This window comes from Podarcis melisellensis, assembly GCF_964234715.1.
Source record: "Podarcis melisellensis genome assembly, chromosome: 3".
NCBI lineage: Eukaryota > Metazoa > Chordata > Lepidosauria > Squamata > Lacertidae > Podarcis > Podarcis melisellensis.
Window position 1 is genome coordinate 105,624,456 of NC_138530.1, and position 17,897 is coordinate 105,642,352.

Consider the following 17,897-nt stretch of genomic DNA (forward strand, 5'->3'; position numbering starts at 1 on the left):
ATCTGGTATATTAATGGGACCTGCTGCTTAACATGGCCTGACAATTCAGCCCATCAGATGGTTGCATTTCTGCCACCCCTTCCACATAATTCCTCTGGTACAGAATGCATGGAAAGCTAGAGCTGCCGGGGGGCCACTAGGGGAGCATCGGAAGATGGCTGACAATAACATCTCTCCGACCCACACGAGGTAATTAAGAGGCTGTGATGGGAGTAAACAGCCTTGCTGTCCCCCCAGCGTGTGGGGGGGACTGCCCTTGCCTGCTGTGCCCTATACCACGCCCAAATTTGTGGGGGTGGGGGCACTAGGCAGAAAGCCCTTGTGCGGATCTCGGCACTCCTGGACGCTGTCTCTGATTCGCGGCTCTAGCTGCAGCAACTTCAAAAGAAACAATTAGGAGGAAGCTAATGCACATATTTCAAGGAAGAAAGGGGAGTAAAGACTGCTAACTGAAGAGATCTCTGATAAACAAGACGGGTCGGAGGAACAAGAATAAATCATGAGAAGACACACCAAGGCTCGGTATGTTCGGCAACGGGACTGGATGGGAGAGGGGGAAACTTTCCTTTCTTTTCTCTATGTGATTAACCAAGAATCCCCCCCCCCCACAAGTCACAAGTAAGAAATGCTGTTTAAATGACTTAAGCTGTGGATTTAATACTGTGTGGAGATAATTTTCTAACCAAAGCATGTTTCAAGAAGATCGTGTAAAGCATAAGAGCTTTGGAATGACGCAGCAAAAAATGCCGTCGCCATTTTGGCATGTTCTATCGGAAGACTTATGTCTGGGAGGAGGAACATATCTGTTTTTATATTGTGGGTGAGCCTCCTCAGAGGGACTAAAGAGCGACAGATTTGCAAGATTAATGATGGAAAGAGTGCAGTTATTTATGAAAGTGATGATATATGGAAACCATCTTGATATGATGATTGGAGGAACGGAAAAATTCACACAGGATTATAATTGGTGTTTATCTGCTTAAGGAGATTATCAGAAGAGATCATAAAGCAAAAAAGGAAAAATATACGAACAAGATGAGATGTGGAAACAGCAAGATAAGATTGTATAGAATTCTGAACATTATTTGGACAGATTTGTGGATATCAAGGCAGTAGCAAGAAGATGATCGGAATCCCCCTTCAGAACTTGAAATATGGGTCCCCCCAACAAAAAATTAAAATTCGGCTTTGTAATTCGGAATTTATGTGATGTGATTTGATTTGATTGGTCGGCTAATAATTTATTTATTTTTTTAAAAAAGAAAGCTAGAGCTGCCATAAGTCCGGATTTCCCCGGACACGATCAAGATTTAAAAAGGCAAAGTTGATGTCGGGGGGGGGGGGGGGGAACGTTCTGAAAGGTGGCACTTTGTCCTGGGTCTTTGGCAAGTCAATCGAAAAGCTCAACAACTTTTGGGGTGTCCTGGTTTTTACTTTTTGAAATATGGCAACCCTGGGAAAGCAAAATTGCTTTATGAACCAGGCTGTACAATGCTGGCTGGCAGCCATTTCCCACGGCAGATTCGGAAATGGCTGCTGGCCATCGTGAGCTGTACTGCACAGTCTGCAAAGCCAATTCTCTATGCACCATTCTACCAACAAAGGGGTTAAACAGGCCCCGAGGAGAGGGGGAATAGAACCCAAGATGACCTTTTTAAAATTTGAACCAGATCTATATCTGCTTTCATTAAGTTAAAAAACGTGTATATAGTTGGATCCACTCTCGGAGACAAAACACAGACTGTGTGAAGGGATCCTTCCTCTGTACTCCAAGGATGCTAGAGTAGTGATCTCTATGTCTGCTCACCAATTTGCAACTCGTCAGAACTGAGCTGACTGGAACTGGGGAGAGACCAAAGCAAATCATTCTGCTTACTTATTCAAATAAACTTGAAAAAGATAACAAAGTTGGGAAACAGTAACAATGCTTTTAATGAGGTGGGAGAATAAAGTAAGAGCAGAATTGTATGTTCATTTGATTCATCTTTTGGAAGAGAAGCAAGATGCAGGTGTTCATATTAGTACAAGTTCATATTAGGTAAAAAAAAAGAAAGGTACAGTGGTACCTCGGGTTAAGTACTTAATCCGTTCCAGAGGTCCGTACTTAACCTGAAACTGTTCTTAACCTGAAGCACCACTTTAGCTAATGGGGCCTCCTGCTGCTGCTGCGCCGCCGGAGCCTAATTTCTGTTCTTATCCTGAAGCAAAGTTCCGAACCTGAAGCACTATTTCTGGGTTAGCGGAGTCTGTAACCTGAAGCATATGTAACCTGAAGCGTATGTAACCCAAGGTACCACTGTAAAGGACCCCTGGACAGTTAAGTTCAGTCAAAGGCGACTATGGGGTTGTAGCAATCATCTCGCTTCAGGCCGAGGGAGCTGGCGTTTGTCCACAGCTTTCCGGGTCATGTGGCCAGCATGACTAAACTGCTTCTGCTGCAACGGGACACCGTGACAGAAGCCAGAGCGCATGGAAACGTTGTTTACCTTCGTGTCGCAGTGGTACCTATTTATCTACTTGCACTGGTGTGCTTTCAAAGTGCTAGGTTGGCAGGAGCTGGTGCAGAGCAACGGGGGCTCACCCCATCACGAAGATTCAAACCACTGACTTTCTGAAGAGGCTCAGTGGTTTAGACCACAGCGCCACCCGCGTCCCATAAGTTCATATTTGTATTAATGAACAAACTGCACGGGGACTGGGATCACACTTTTTCTAGCCTTCACATGTTCAAGATGCTGTCTTCACAAATACAGTGGTACCTCGTAAGACGAAAAACTCGCAAGACGAAAGAATTTTTCGTTTTTTGAGTTGCTTCACAAGACGAATTTCCCTTTGGGCTTACTTCGCAAGATGACAACGTGTTGCAAGTTTGTTTCCAAGGCCTTGCACCAGACCTCGTCCGGCAATCCGTGCTTCGCAAGACGAAAAATTCGCAAGACGAAAAAACTCGCAGAACGAATTAATTTCGTCTTGCGAGGTACCACTGTACCTGCACGTGCCCACCAAAGCACAGGTATCCTATAAAAATGAAGAGTATAGGCTGTACATTGAACACATAAAGGAATGGGAGGTGCCAGCAGGCACAATTCCAATCTTCTATCCTTCCCTCACTTACAGCTGTACATTCCTTTCTACACCAAAATGAACACATTCACAGGGCTAAAGCTTTATTCTCTCCTCTGTTACATGTAGGTCTGTGTGCAGTATTATTTTCTGCAATCAGACATCTTGACTGTCCAATTATGTAGTACAGGCATTTTGCAGGGTAGCATCTAATCTACTCTTAAAAGGCATTACATGCCTAATTTAAAATAACAGTATGTGGAAAATGAAGACCATAACTTGTCCAGTCCTCAGCAAGTTAAGGAGCAAGAAAATTGCTATAGCTTTGTTTTAGTTATTTTCAGGTTACACAGAAAAACAAGAAGATTCCCCAGCCCCCTCCTGTGTATATATAGCATCAGCTAAAGAAGTGAGTGAAAAAAATTCTTGCTTGTTTTATCATCAGTTAATGCACCCACACACAAAAAGCCATTAACAAATATTCAGGCACTGTGTGGTTCACATTTCACATGATGCACTTCAAGAAAATGGAAAGAGGCTATTTCTGCAAGCGTAGAAGATTAAATGGGAAAAATGCCAGGAAAGAGATTCACTTCAATGCATTTTAATGACTGCACAATGGAAGAATGGCATTCTTAGGCACTTTTAACTGTGAAATCTAGTGTTGCCTGAAAGCCTATCTACAGTAGTAAACAGGTATGGATTGGTGTTTGCTAACATAATCCATCTGCTGTATCACTTTTGTTTTACTTCAGGCTCTCTTACAGCGTCTAAGTACATCTCTCTGACCTTAATACAGTTATTTACATGTCCTAATGCTGCACACAATGTTTGCTTTCAGAGCAATTCATACAACAGAGGTGAATACACACCAGCAAACATTCCTCCAAGCCTCAGCTAATCAGAAGTGTAACTAAAGCAGAACATTTTTCTGTGGGATTAAGATGACTGATAAATTTTGTCTGGGTTCTAAAATCCTGAGAGTCCCCCCCCCTTTCCTTTTCAACAATGTCAAAATAGAGTTTAACAACTCTCTGTTCTCATATGAAATGCGGGAAGCAACATTTAAAAGGGGGCTATTTCAGTCTTCTGTATTTGCTAATAATGTTCTTGATTGTCATCATTAGAGGACATTATGATTCGTGGAATGTTTGGATCAATAATAGCATCTGATGTGGAAAACTGTCTTTTATTTTCCAAGTTCAATTGAAGGAAGAGTTGCTTGACACTGATCATAAATCTCTTCTGAACTTTAATAGTACTAGCAGGGGAGGAGGTCTACTCAGAATGCACATCACAGTGGTGAGCAGCTGTATATCCCAAGCCATGAGTGGCATGCTTTGATCACAGTACTACATCCTGGAGGGGAGTTGCAGAAACAAGTCATATACAAACAGACAGATGCCACTTGAGACAGGATCCAATGCAGGCACTTGCCCACCAGATTGGAAACGAGCATTGTGCACTGTCATCCTGTGCAAGAAATATTTCAAGGACTTATCTTAGTAAACTAAAACTCCAGTGTTGCAGAAATCAAGGGGGCTATTTCCTCTTCCCTTAAGAAGTATTTTGCTACAGCGGGGAAACAAGTACTGGTTCTAGCAATTTGTCTGTTCATTTTTCATGTGTGATAGGAATGTTGAGGTCTTAGATATGTGGTAATATTCATAAGTGTACCAACCAAGCACGTACATAGATCAGCACAGGAAGACCGACCTGAAGCCATTTTGATTCCCAAACTGACCACATATTTTCCCTGCAAGGAGGGAGGGGGGGTCAGGGAGCCTTCCCATTGTCTCAGGAATTGAGTAATCAGCATTTTAATGGGTGACAGACTATCAGGAAAGGCAGTCAGATAACCTGGCAAACAGAAAAAACATTCAAATTTCTGTTTTAGACCGCCTTTTCTGTGATGTAGGTATGATGTATCTGGGGGGTGGTCTTAGGTTACACCCCTTCTGTGATGTATGTACTGTATGATGTTTCTGGGGGTGGTCTTGATCTACAGGGTGGCAATTTCAAAAGTCTATATAAGGCCTTGTGCACCATTGTTCTGGGTTCCTCCTCCCTCCTGTGTGTGGTGAGTGAGGACCCTGTTGCAACAGATCAATAAAGATCAGGCTTACTAGCTGCTTTGCTTCTCAATATTCTCTGGTTGGCCTCTGTTATTTTCTCCTACCAATAGGGAACCTCTGTAAGGACTCTGTCTGGGCTCTTGGATACCCGATAAGGGAAAAGGGCAATTTTTGTTTATAACACATGGTGCTGTTATATTGCCCCATCTATACAAGGAAGTTCTGTATAGTGACTTGGAACAGTGAAAGTGAACAACAGTAATAGCCCTTCAGAAGTTATCATACTTCATTTAACCCTTGTCAGCGCTCACCACAAACAGCCAGTTATACATCACTATAGTGATACAACACAGAAGAGGTACCAGGTTTAATCCCTAGCATCTCTAAGGAGGGCTGGGAAAGACCCCTGTCTGAAACCCCAGAGAGTCAGTGCAGACTAGCCTTCCCCAACCTGGTGCCCTCCAGACCATTCCTGATCATTGGCCACTCTGTCTGGGGTTGATGGGAGTTATATTCCAAAACATCTGGAGGTTGGGAGAGGCTGATATGGACAATACTCCACTGGAGGGACTAGCCTGTCTCTGAATAAGAGCTTTCAATGTTCACCTTGTCATAAAAATTAAAAACCAGTATTAAAATGTCAAAATTGCTAGCCAATATGATTTACGTGTGGAGAAACCCATGCTGCTCAAATTCAAGTTTCATTTTCTATCTATTGAATCTCAGCCTCACTTTCCTAACATTCAGTTCAGTGCTGATTATCTTTTTATGTCAAAGTGGGCAGAGCAATTGGAAAGGCAATCAAGTGACAGAGTGTTTTGTGGAAGTCAGTATGTTACAGAATGGGACTGTACAAATAAAAGAATGTGACACAGCTGTTATAAGCAAGACTCTGATTCCCCATCCTTGGGGGCAAAAGGCCATAGACTGGACAGCTTAAACTGGAAGGGGGATTTGCACTCAGAATGAGCCTTCAATGCCCCATTCTCCTGTAGTAGTAGTAGTAATAATAATAATAATTTATTTATACCCCACCCATCTGGCTGGATTTCCCCAGCCACTCTGGGTGGCTTCCAACAAAATATTAAAATACAGTAATGCATCAAACATTAAAAGCTTCCCTAAACAGGGCTGCCTTCAGATGTCTTCTGGTCTGGTAGTTGTTGTTCTCTTTGACATCTGGTGGGAGGGTGTTCCACAGGGCAGGTGGCACTACCGAGAAGGCCCTCTGCCTGGTTCCTTGTAACCTGGCTTCTCACAGTGAGGGAACTGCCAGAAGGCCCTCGGCACTGGACATCAATGTCTGGGCAGAACGATGGGGGTGGAGATGCTCCTTCAGGTATACCAGGAGTTCAGTACCAGAGGAGCACATGAAGCTAAGACTTATTGGGCCTGAAGAGGTTGCATGGCCTTCTTCAGCCTTCAACAGCTATGCCTTAGAGGCCATACATACAACAGGTCTCCCTTTTATTACACAAGTCAATGGTTCCTAAACTAGGCTGGGGTCCTTTAAGAGTAAGAATCACCACCCCTTGGGGTTGGGCTAATTGCTCAGGGGAACCTGAAGTCTCATTTAATGTCCAGACTGGTATCTCTGGTGGTTGGGAATAACATTCAAGCTTACCTTGTCTGACTGTCAGCCTAGGTTCCACCTGGAGCTATCCAAGTGGCTAACAGACTTGCTTTTTGGACACTGACCTCTGCTTTTCCCCGATCGTGCGTACAGGGACCTACGCTCTGCTTTGTCCGACTTTTCCATACTAGAACATGACTTTTGCTAGACCTCACTTTGTGTTCCAAATCCTGAACTTGTGTTATGTGTCTCTGAGTCCATGGAATCTGTGTCTAGCACATGCCCTTGCTCAGGCTAGAACCTTGTCCCCTGGCTGGGACCACTGCCTGGGACAGAACAACACAAATTAACCTACAACATTCATAGCCTCAGCATTGGTGAAGTGCTACTTAAATCAAATTGGAGAAAGACCAAATCTCTAAGCCTATTAGAGTCAAAGAAAGCATATGATGCTTATTCATCCTGCCCAGCCGATTGCTATTGGTTTTCTTTTGGGTGATTCGATAGCCATTGTCCAATGTAGACTGTGCCAAACTGGATGGACTACTCATTCTTAAAGGCACATGACTAATTCAAAGATGTAGAAGGGGCACATGATACAGTTCAGCAGCACTTCAAAGTATAGGGTCTGCTTCCAGCCTCCCAGCATTAAACAACTATTGGGATACTTTATTGTCAGTATGAGTTCAAAAAAGAGAATTGCAGGGGTATATAGGCCAAATGCATTAAATGTAATGAGCATGCAAGAAATAAAAATGAAAATAAATTAGTTTCAGAACTCTGAATCTAGGATATAACACGAAAATAGATTGGCCGCTAAAAGAGTGAACCTAATACTAGATGACAGGAATTCATTATTTGTCTTATTCTAGATTTGAAGACAACAGGATATTCAGCATCAGAGACTTTTAAGCTCAGTCACTGTTGAGCTAGAGAAAGCATCACAGTTTTATCTTTTCCAGCAAGTTTACAAAGTACATGTCATCAATCATTTAAAGTGAACCAGTGGAAAAAAATATTGATCATTCTGCAAGGAAGCATCACATAGAAGTAGTTTGGCTCCCAACTTCTGTTTTTGATTTCTTCATTAACATCAGTCTGAAAAAAAGCCAATAACCTTTGTACAGGGAGCATGAAGATAGTGTGTGGAGTACAGGTGTGTGTGTGTGTGTGCGTGAGAGAGAGAGAGAGAGAGAGAGAGAGAGAGAGAAGAGAGAAGAATCAGAAATGTGAAAATAAAGATTTTAACTGTTTTTTTATTGACAACATAGCATAAAACACATGCTGAAAATAATGGCTCCATTTAAGCAATGGTTTAAAGAGAAACTAGTCAGGAAGCAATCCTTTTGACACTGATTAATGGGGATCTCCTGTCAAATCAGGATGACACTTCACATTTCTCATCCATAGATGTTATTAGTGAGGTTTCTGGCTTATGATTCACGTCTGGAGTCAATTGAAAGTCTGGAGATAAAATAAGCCGATTGTTCAACTTATAGCACTGCAAATATGATACTGCAAATATGATACATATGATACATACATACAAGGAAACAGAACTCTGATAATTTTTAGGTGTTTCTCCATAATCATGAGAATTTGCTTTCAGCTAAAATGGAACTGAAACTCCTAGCTCTGGGGTTTTAAGAAAAATCCCAGGACTGAGATAGTAGCCCTGTTCAAATAACATCCAAAGTGAGTGAAAACACATGGAACATGCTCAGCTGAAAATCCACATGGAGCCTATACCTTCACAATTGCCCTGTCCACACAACTGGGACACCACCACCCTACCACTGCTTTCTTTTTCTCTTTTTCTTTGCAGCAAAATGAGACTCCTGTTTTGTGTCATGAACCACCCTGAGACCTACAGATAGCCCAGTTTGAAGCTCAGGTAAGAACTTGCAAACCAACTACAATGCCCTAATCAACCTTGGGTAGTGAATCACGTAAGTTGGTGCAATGAAAGTTCATACATGACAGATATACAGTCATACTCATTATGAAGTTATGAACAAAATGAAGATGTCATTTAGAAGACTTGTTTGGGGAAAAATTCTGTGGGTGCCACAACCTGTCTACAGATATCCAGAGCCATGAGATATAACTTACTTTGACAACTGCAGAAAGTACAGAATGCTGCTGAATGAACATATTTACAATTTCCCTGGTTTACATAGGCAGTACTTTCCTGCTAGATACACTGAACTGCAATGCGGATTTCATGAAAGCTCACAAATGCAATTTTCTGGAGTTGTGTTTTGAATAGCATTTACTGCACATGTATTGATAAACAAGACTTCCTATGGGCTTGTTTAACACTCCATGCAGAACCTATATCACCCTTCATGCAGTGTGCCTTAGGCTTCCAAAAATCTGTTCTGAAATGGTGCAGGTAGACTTGCACTGACAACCACAGTTATGTGAAACATTAATTTTGTGTCATGGATATTTTCATTATACATGGCTCAAGAAAACACACGGAAATGGAAGCAAAATACCAAAATGAAGTAATTAACAGAAATTCATAGTCATGGCTATACAATATAGTTTAACATGCATAATATAAATTATTCTATAGACCTATTTATGCAAACATAATATATTTTACATAATTAAGAAATGTTCCTTTGGGGGTTTCTATTAATAATTTTGACGCTGCAACAACATAGAATGCAACTGCAAGAAACAACCCAATTGTAGGGAAGGAGCCCCCTTGCTTATTATCCTGCCCTTTATTCAATTAGCTCAGAGCGGCATACATGGCTTTCTCTCTGTTCTATTTTCACAACAATCCTTTCAGGTAGTGTAGCTTTGGGAGGAAGTGACTGGCTGGCTGAATGAGTTTTGGGGCACATCATGACTCTGTTGTCTATATTGATTTCCCTGGCACAATTTAGGGTGCCCTCTCCTTTCATTATTTGTTTTTTAAAAATAGATTCATTAGTCTCACAAGCAGGGCAAGACAGTGAATGATACAAATAAGCCTCTCATCAGAGATTGGCAGCTGACATGCCCCTTCCCCCCCCCAAAAAATCTGGAAATGTATGCTACCATTGATAAAACACATTTAAGGGGGACTAACAGAAACATTAGGGATGCGGGTGGCGCTGTGGTCTAAACCACAGAGCCTAGGGCTTGCCGATCAGAAGGTTGGCGGTTTGAATCCCCGTGATGGGGTGAGCTCCCGCTCCTCGGTCCCTGCTCCTGCCAACCTAGCAGTGTGAAAGCACATCAAAGTGCAAGTAGATAAATAGGTACCGCTCTGGCGGGAAGGTAAACGGCGTTTCCGTGCGCTGCTCTGGTTCGCCAGAAGTGGCTTAGTCATGCTGGCCACGTGGCCCGGAAGCTGTCTGTGGACAAACGCCAGCTCCCTCGGCCTATAGAGAGAGATGAGTGTCGCAACCCCAGAATCGTCCACGACTGGACCTAACAGTCAGAGGTCCCTTTACCTTTACCTTTTATGAGTTTCACAACTGCTTTGGTATTGCAATTTTTCAGAGGGTTCAAAACCTACCTCTTTTGGAAAGTCTGTGTTCCCTGAGTAGGCATTTTGGACCCTTGTTGTGGCTGCTGTTTATTTTTGTGTTTTATTCTTTTTAGGTTTCATTCTGATGGAAGCCACCTCCAGCTTTGGAGACACAGGGATAAATGCTTTGAAGAAAGAACTAATTAAATGCTGGTAATATGTCTGCAAATCTCAATCACATATTCCCTGAGCAAAGCTGGAGTTTGATATGAACCAGTTTCAATAATTGAAAGGCACACGATCCATCCCTGAACTCTCATATTTTATTATACCTCAACCATATCTGATTTCTGAACTAAGCCTATTCTCTGCACTGATGTCAAAATACAGCAAAAGCAATTTAGAATAAGGCCTAAAGTAGTAGTCAAGTGTGAAATCACCATCATACATTGAATTGAATAGCAGCAGGGTATTGGCTTTTGAGAACTGAACAAGGTTAAACACCTATTTGGCCACTGATTTAAATTAATAGAATACATTGTTCTTTATAAAACACATACATGGAAATAATAATTGTGGTTTTCAAAGAACTAACGCTAAAAGAACAGTGACATTTTAAGATCACAATTCTTAACTATAAATTTGTGGTGTCATGGTTTTTCATACTTCCACTAAAGCCATTATTCCCCAATTCCAAATGTTCATCGACCCTCAAAGGCTTGTAGGGGGTGTAGCAGCCTGGGAGAGGGCCTTCTCTGTGGCAGCCCCTAAATTGTGAAACGCTCCCCAACAGAGGTACATCTGGCTCCTTCATTATACAGCTTCTGCTGAATGCTGAAGATGCACCTCTTAACCCTAGCTTTTGACACATGAGGTATTTATTTTTGAGACTTACCTTATCTTTGTGATGGTAAGTTGTTTAAAACCCTTTTTAATATTGTCTTTAAATGTTGTAACCCACCCTGGGTTCTTAGGGTGAAGGGCATGCTAATACTAATACTAATAAATTAGAACCAGGCAATATTACACATTTAACAGGTTATTTGTTGTTGTTGTTTTTAATAGCAGTTATGGGGCCCCTGATCCATATTTGGAATGTGAAGAATTGGAAGGAAGGGCTAACATGACATTCTCATGAATTTTTCACCTGAGTTTGCCACCACAGAGCAAACTATTCAATTTTCCAATTCTTCTCTATCCTCAATATGCATCACTGTGTTATCACTTTCTGCAGGGTCTGTGAGATTTTAATCCTAACCTAATGGACAGTTTTCTTATGCACACTAATTACATAACATGTGCTGATAGTTTTGTTTCCTGAGCAGTTGGAATGTTCAAGGACATTCCAGGCTATCATACCATCTCGGTGTCAAGAGGTTTTACTCCACAAGCACAATACAATACAGATGTGCTAAAAGGCCCATACAGAGTAAATTATATTTAAAAACTATTGTTAACTATATAAAAGCTTAAATATGGAAACATAATTCCAATGGCAATCCAGACTTTTTTGAAGCTACAGAAGCAGCACAGAATTATTATGTATTGGTGTATGGAAGAAGTATGATTCTATTATTATTATTATTATTATTATTATTATTATTATTGTTGTTGTTGTTGTTGTTGTTGTTGTTATTATTATTATTAATTGCAGGGGCAGCAATTCAGCCATGGTATTATACTGGTGGTTTGTATTCTGTAAGTTGCAGTTAGAATAACTGATGGCTAACTTTGTTGTGAATGAGAAGAAACACTCACTTGTCTATTTCATCTTGGAGAGCCAGGCAGGTGAAGGCCACATTAATCCATCCTCATGTCTAGAAAATAATCTAAGGGAAAGGATGGATGGACAAAGAGGCCTATTTCTACGAATACCAAAGTGTGAGCACACACAAAAACACTGTAACAAAACGGAACACTTAAAGTGTGCCACATTTAAAGCCATCAAATGCATGCATTTGATTATGAGATAAGAAGGCCTTCAGAATGTTACCTCTTCCAATAGATATTGGTATATTAGCATATATTATTCAGGAAACAGAACCAGACTCTAATCAGTGGACTCTCTACCAGCCTCATAAAGCTGATACTTAGATACTAAACATCCGCTTTGGAGTGGATCAGACTGGCAGCAATCCAAGAGATGCCTACACAAGTCAGCACATGTCTGATTTCCAGAAGTTTTATGACTCCAACACAAATCTTCTGAAACAAATGCCTACCAAAGTAAGTTTTCACCATTTGGCAAAACACAGCCTCACAAGGCAAGAGGTCCACTTTCTCTAGTCCCCATCAACCAAGCCTCGGCCAAAGTTGAGATGCAAAAGAGGCCAACTCCAACAGACCTTAGGGCAGGGGCGGGCTAGTGTGAGAAGAGGCAGTTCCTAAAGGATCCTGGACGTAAATCATAACGTATGGCAGAAGGGAGCTTGCATAAAACACCTACACTTTGGGATCAGTTTATTATCCCTCTCCAAAATGAAGAAACCTTCCCAGATGCACAGCAAGCATGCCCTGGCTTTCATCCCTATTAAATGCTCATCTAGGATCCCTCTTCAACGCTTGTGTGCACTGTTCTTTCAGGACCAAGAGAGCACAACTATGAGGCTGATGGACAAGGTGGCACGCTTGGTCGAAGCCCCAGACAAGACAGTCATCAGCATATGAGACTCTGCACCAGAGTTGCAGCTTGCCAAGGATTAGACTAGGAAAAGGAAATTAAAGGCAAATAGACCTCTTTTTGAAAAAGCGGAGGGAAACAAAACCTCAGTCACCCCTATCCAAAGCTTTATTTTAAATACTGCACAAAAATACTGCAGGGCAAGTTATGAAAAAGGCACAGTCATACACGAGAGGCATTTAACCTGGTTAAGTTTATGCTGTCAACAAGTTTATGCTCATTATGCAGTTTGATTCCCTTTTGTGCTCCCCCCACCCTGCCCACAATCTCCCCGAGGGACTAATAAAACCAGGGGAAGGGTTTGCATAGGACTGCTAGCTACCCATGGAGTTCAAAAAATGGCTAGGGATCCCTTTCAGTGTCTCTTGGTTATTTAATGAAGTCTACATTTCACTCTACCTTAGAACATTTCATATGCTAAACATAGCTACATAAAATCCCTTTTTTTGAAAAATTCATGTACAGTAAAGCTGACAATGTTATCTCAACATTTCTTATTTCACCATCTCATGAATTAAATATTCAGTGGTTTCTTGCCACCTCCTCTTTCTACTACTAAAGTTTCAGCCGCAAACACATTTTGTGGACAAATTTACGTTCAAGTAGGATTTTAATCTACTCAGTTTATGGTAGCCACACATTTGTTGACAGAAACTTAGGAAGCAGTCTTATACCATAGCTGTCAAGCGTCCCTTATTTGGAGGGACAGTCCCTTATCCCAGGGCCATGTCCCGCTGCTGTCCCTTATTGATGGATGTCCCTTAAATTTCCCGGGTTTCAAAGGAAGCAGCTCCTCTCCCTCCCTCCCTGCCGGCCAGGGAGGAGGGAGGCTCCAACTGTGTTTCTTGGCTGCCTGGCCCGCCCCCCTCCGGCCTCCTCTCACCAGCCTCAGCCCCTGGGAGACCCTCCCCGCCAGGACTGGCAGGAACCTCGGGCCCTTCTGCCGCCATCCTCCTCGCAGCCGCCGAACTGAGCGTCTCTGCCTGGGGCGTCCACTCTGCCTGTCGTTGCCGCTCCTGCTAGGCCATACTGTGGCTGTGCCACCGAAGGACCCGGATGAGATGGGCAGTCTGGTGTGGCCTATGAATTGCTGAGGAGCCTTGAGAGGAGAGTGAGGGCAACCATAGAGAAAGTAGTTCAGAGAGAGGAGGAAGAGGAGGAGGCGGAGGCATGGGCAGGTGTTCCAAGGGCTAACCATAGAGGGGGAAAGCAGAGGAAGGACCGCAAGTGCTTCTCCCATAGATTTGTAGTGGTAGACTAGCATAGATGGTTTGATCTGCGGGTTTACTTCGGGCACTATTCCCACCCCCTCTTCCTCCCGCCCCACCTGATGGAACTGAGAGCTGCAGATGGAGCACGAGAGAAAAGATACAGAACTGCAGCAGCATCTTCGTAGCTTGGACTTCGTTTTGTGCGAAAAGTGGTTGCTGCTTGTAGTTATGTAATTGCAGTGTTTCATCAGCTGGTGTCTTGAGCAGCAACCTCTGGAAACGAAGGGCTAAAAACCAGCACTGCTCTCCAAAATTATCTGGTCCCTTTTAACTTCGTATTTCAGCTGGTTGACTAAAATCACTTATTTAGGCTGCTGGTCCCTTATTTTCAAATCTGTAAGTTGAAAAATCATGGGTTCATCTAGCTCAGCACTGTTCATGCAGCTCTCCAGAGTTTCAGACAAAGCATCTTTTATCTGGAAATTTGGGAGTTTGAACCGGGGACCATCTGCATGTGAGCTTTCTTCATATTCCAAGGTCCAACAGACAGTGCCAGAAGAAAGGAGATCACGTTTCTTCTCGACAGTCAGATGTTGGTTCAACACATCTGAAGCTCTTATGTGTCAGTACTGCAGATCATATGAACAGATTCCAAACCGCGAGTATATGGGTGATAACAGCAATGAGACGTCCTTGAGAGTGTCACACTTTCGAGCTTTAGAGAATTCAAAAATTGCCAAACAACACTTTTCTTGATCATTTGCATTTCATTCACAATATATGCACTCGTTGATTTTTGAATACTTCAGTCAAGGAGAAAATTAAGCAAGTTGCTAATGGCACTTCTGATCCCACAAGTTCAAATTCAGTTTAATCTTGAGCTGAACTCTCTTTCAAAGACATATTAAATAGCATTTGCAGCCCATGCTGAAAAATACTGTCAAAATGCAAGCCTGCTGGGGGTTTTCTAGCCTCATATTAAATGCAGTCGCAAATGCTTTTTGCTTGGTGTGTAATGAAAATTCCTAAGGCCCAGGACGATCTATTATATACCCAGAATCAACAGGCCATCTGGCTTTTAGGTGAAAGCATTCAATTTTTGTCAGAGAACTCTTTTGAGGAATAATAAAATCACCATTCTTCACAAATTTCTTAGCATGTCATTTTGCAGTAGCCTTTAGAATATTACAAAAAGAGGAAAGGTCTCACCGAATAGAGAAATAGGATTTGCTAGGAAATAAGAGAATTGATATTTTGGCTGACTTTGTGTCTATCTTTGTGGGGGTACACCAGAAGACTAGAAAGACACCCAGGAATCCAGCACTATAATTCATCTGGAAGCTTAATGTGGACAACTGGAATGTTACATTATCCACTGCCTATTAGACCAGGCAGTAACCTACACTCAAACATCAGGACACCCTGCTCGTGACATAAGGGCTTGCAATTCATTTCCCTTCTCTGACTGGTGGTGGTGGTGGGGAGATATGTGGATTTGCCCCCTCAGGTTCCGTTCAACTAACACTTACATTCTTTAAGGCTGCAATCCTAAACACACTCGCTAGGGAATGTCCTATTAACTGTATTTTTGACCTGGACATAGCAAGTCATCTTAAAAAATAAATATCCTCCACTGCATAGTTGCCATTGCAATGTGGTGCCATTCATATGATAACAAAAGCAGAATAAGTGGGAATTTTCCAGATTTCCGGAAGCCTTTAGTAGGGTGACAACCATGTGACATCAATGAGGTCAAAAAACCTACAATGCATGGCAGCACACTCTGGTTCATGAGAAATAAAAGTAGCTTACAGTGGTACCTCGCAAGACGAAATTAATTCGTTCTGCGAGTTTTTTCGTTCTGCGAGTTTTTTCGTCTTGCGAAGCACGGATTCCCTGGGTATTAACGGTTTTAAGAAAAACGAAACAAACTCGCAAGATGTTTTCGTCTTGCAAAGCAAGCCCATAGGGAAATTTGTCTTGCGAAGCAACTCAAAAAAACGAAAAACTCTTTCGTCTTGCGAGTTTTTCGTCTTACGAGGCATTCGTCTTGCGAGGTACCACTGGACTGAGAAAGTAGGGGGAAACCCTCACATGGCAGGCAGCAGGACAATGCTGAATACAAGAGTTCTGTCTTCTTGAACCATGAGGGCTCATCCAAAACAGAGAGCTGGCCCTGAGGTATAGATGTAAATGACATACTCCCCATCCCCCTAGTCAAGGTAAATAGTACCCAAAGCTAGGCAAGGTATTTCTGCAGCTAAGGCAACACAGGAAATCCCACAATGTTCCCTCTATCCTTGGCAAGGGGAGGGGGGAGTACGATAATAAATTAAATGATTTTTTTTAAGACACACAAAGTCAGCTGCCTCACTGCATCCAATACAGAAAGGATGGGGAATCTTTTTTTTAGCACAAGAGCCCCATTCATTTATGGGCAACGTTCTGAAGGGCTGGAGAGCTGGGCATGGCCAAAGGCAGAGGAGGAAAGGGCCAGAGACAAAGGTGGGCAGAGCAATGCGTGCGAGTACTACTTCTGTACAGTAGGCAGCATTCTGACCGTGCAAAAGCCAGAGGCTTCTACTGTACATGCACATACACCTGCACACCCCTGCCTCCCATTCGAACAAGCAAGATGAGTTATCACAGCCCAAGGACACATTCCAGCCAGGCAAAAGGGCGTGTGGGACAAGGTCAGTGAGAGGTGTGTCCAGAAGTGGATGTGTGGTATCCTGAACTTATGATGGACTGGATATTAATGCATATTATTACTATTATTATTACTACTACTAATAATAATAATATACTGCCCTGTACCCGGGGGTCTCAGGATTCCTTTTGGGGCTGTATATTATCCCATATTTTACACTCAAGCTACACAGACGTGTTTCTGCATTCCCACAAGTTTATCATTGGCTGTCAAGGAAATTAACCAATTGGGGGAGGGACTTTTGTAGCACTGGATTTCATCATTATATCCCAAACTGTACCATTTAAAATAAAGGTGAATACAAGTACAGGATGCACAGCGGAAATAGTTAAAGGTGTCATGGTAGATTACACTAACATTGTAATAATGATGCTAGACAAGCCTCATTTGAAACACTATGTTCAGTACTTATCACCTCATTTTAAAGCATTCTAGAACTAGAGAAGGTACACAGAAGGATTCGCACAGGAGAATGCAAGTGCGTGAAAAAGGAAAGGAAAGGAAAGGAAAGGAAAAAGGAAAGGAAAAAGGAAAGGAAAAAGGAAAGGAAAAAGGAAAGGAAAAAGGAAAGGAAAAAGGAAAGGAAAAAGGAAAGGAAAAAGGAAAGGAAAAGGAAAGGAAAGGAAAGGAATGTTTGCAGGAGTTCTTGGGGCAATTCTATTTAACCAGCAGGTGTATTTTTATATTGCAAATCTAATCTGCTGAAACTCTTTCATAAAAGAAATAGGAATCGCATTATAGGACCAATAAGACAGAACTGCCCTTCTAGAAACCTCATTTTGTAAATCGGGGGGGGGGGGGGAGAGAGACCCACTTTTGGCTGGAGAGTTGGATCCCAAAGTACATAACCCTCCATGGGCCACATTGACAGGTGGGAGGGATCAGTCTCCTGATATCAAGGGCAGGAAAGATAAAAGTCACTGCTGCAAATATACAATTGGTAGTGTGCTCCCAATGCAGCTGTACGTTTGACTCTGTTTGAAACTGGCACCTTTCCCTGTCACATTGCTGTAGGAAGGGATTGGATAGACTCAGGAGCACCAGAATGTATCTAATCCCTGCTGAAACCAGCACAACAGGGAATCAGATGTATTGTTGGAAGAAAGGAAAGTCATG

General features: G+C 42.3%; 1 protein-coding gene and 1 long non-coding RNA gene across 8 annotated transcripts in view; one reads left to right on the forward strand and one right to left on the reverse strand.

The window, feature by feature from the left end:
- Window positions 1-5,191, forward strand: part of LOC309367424 — a 243,625-nt gene extending 238,434 nt beyond the window's left edge. The window contains exon 2 of the long non-coding RNA XR_014167160.1: window positions 4,844-5,191. This is a non-coding gene — a long non-coding RNA (uncharacterized lncRNA). The remainder of the gene's footprint in view (window positions 1-4,843) is intronic.
- MACROD2 (mono-ADP ribosylhydrolase 2) overlaps window positions 1-17,897 on the reverse strand; it is a 987,478-nt gene that overhangs the window by 361,733 nt on the left and 607,848 nt on the right. The window lies entirely within an intron of this gene.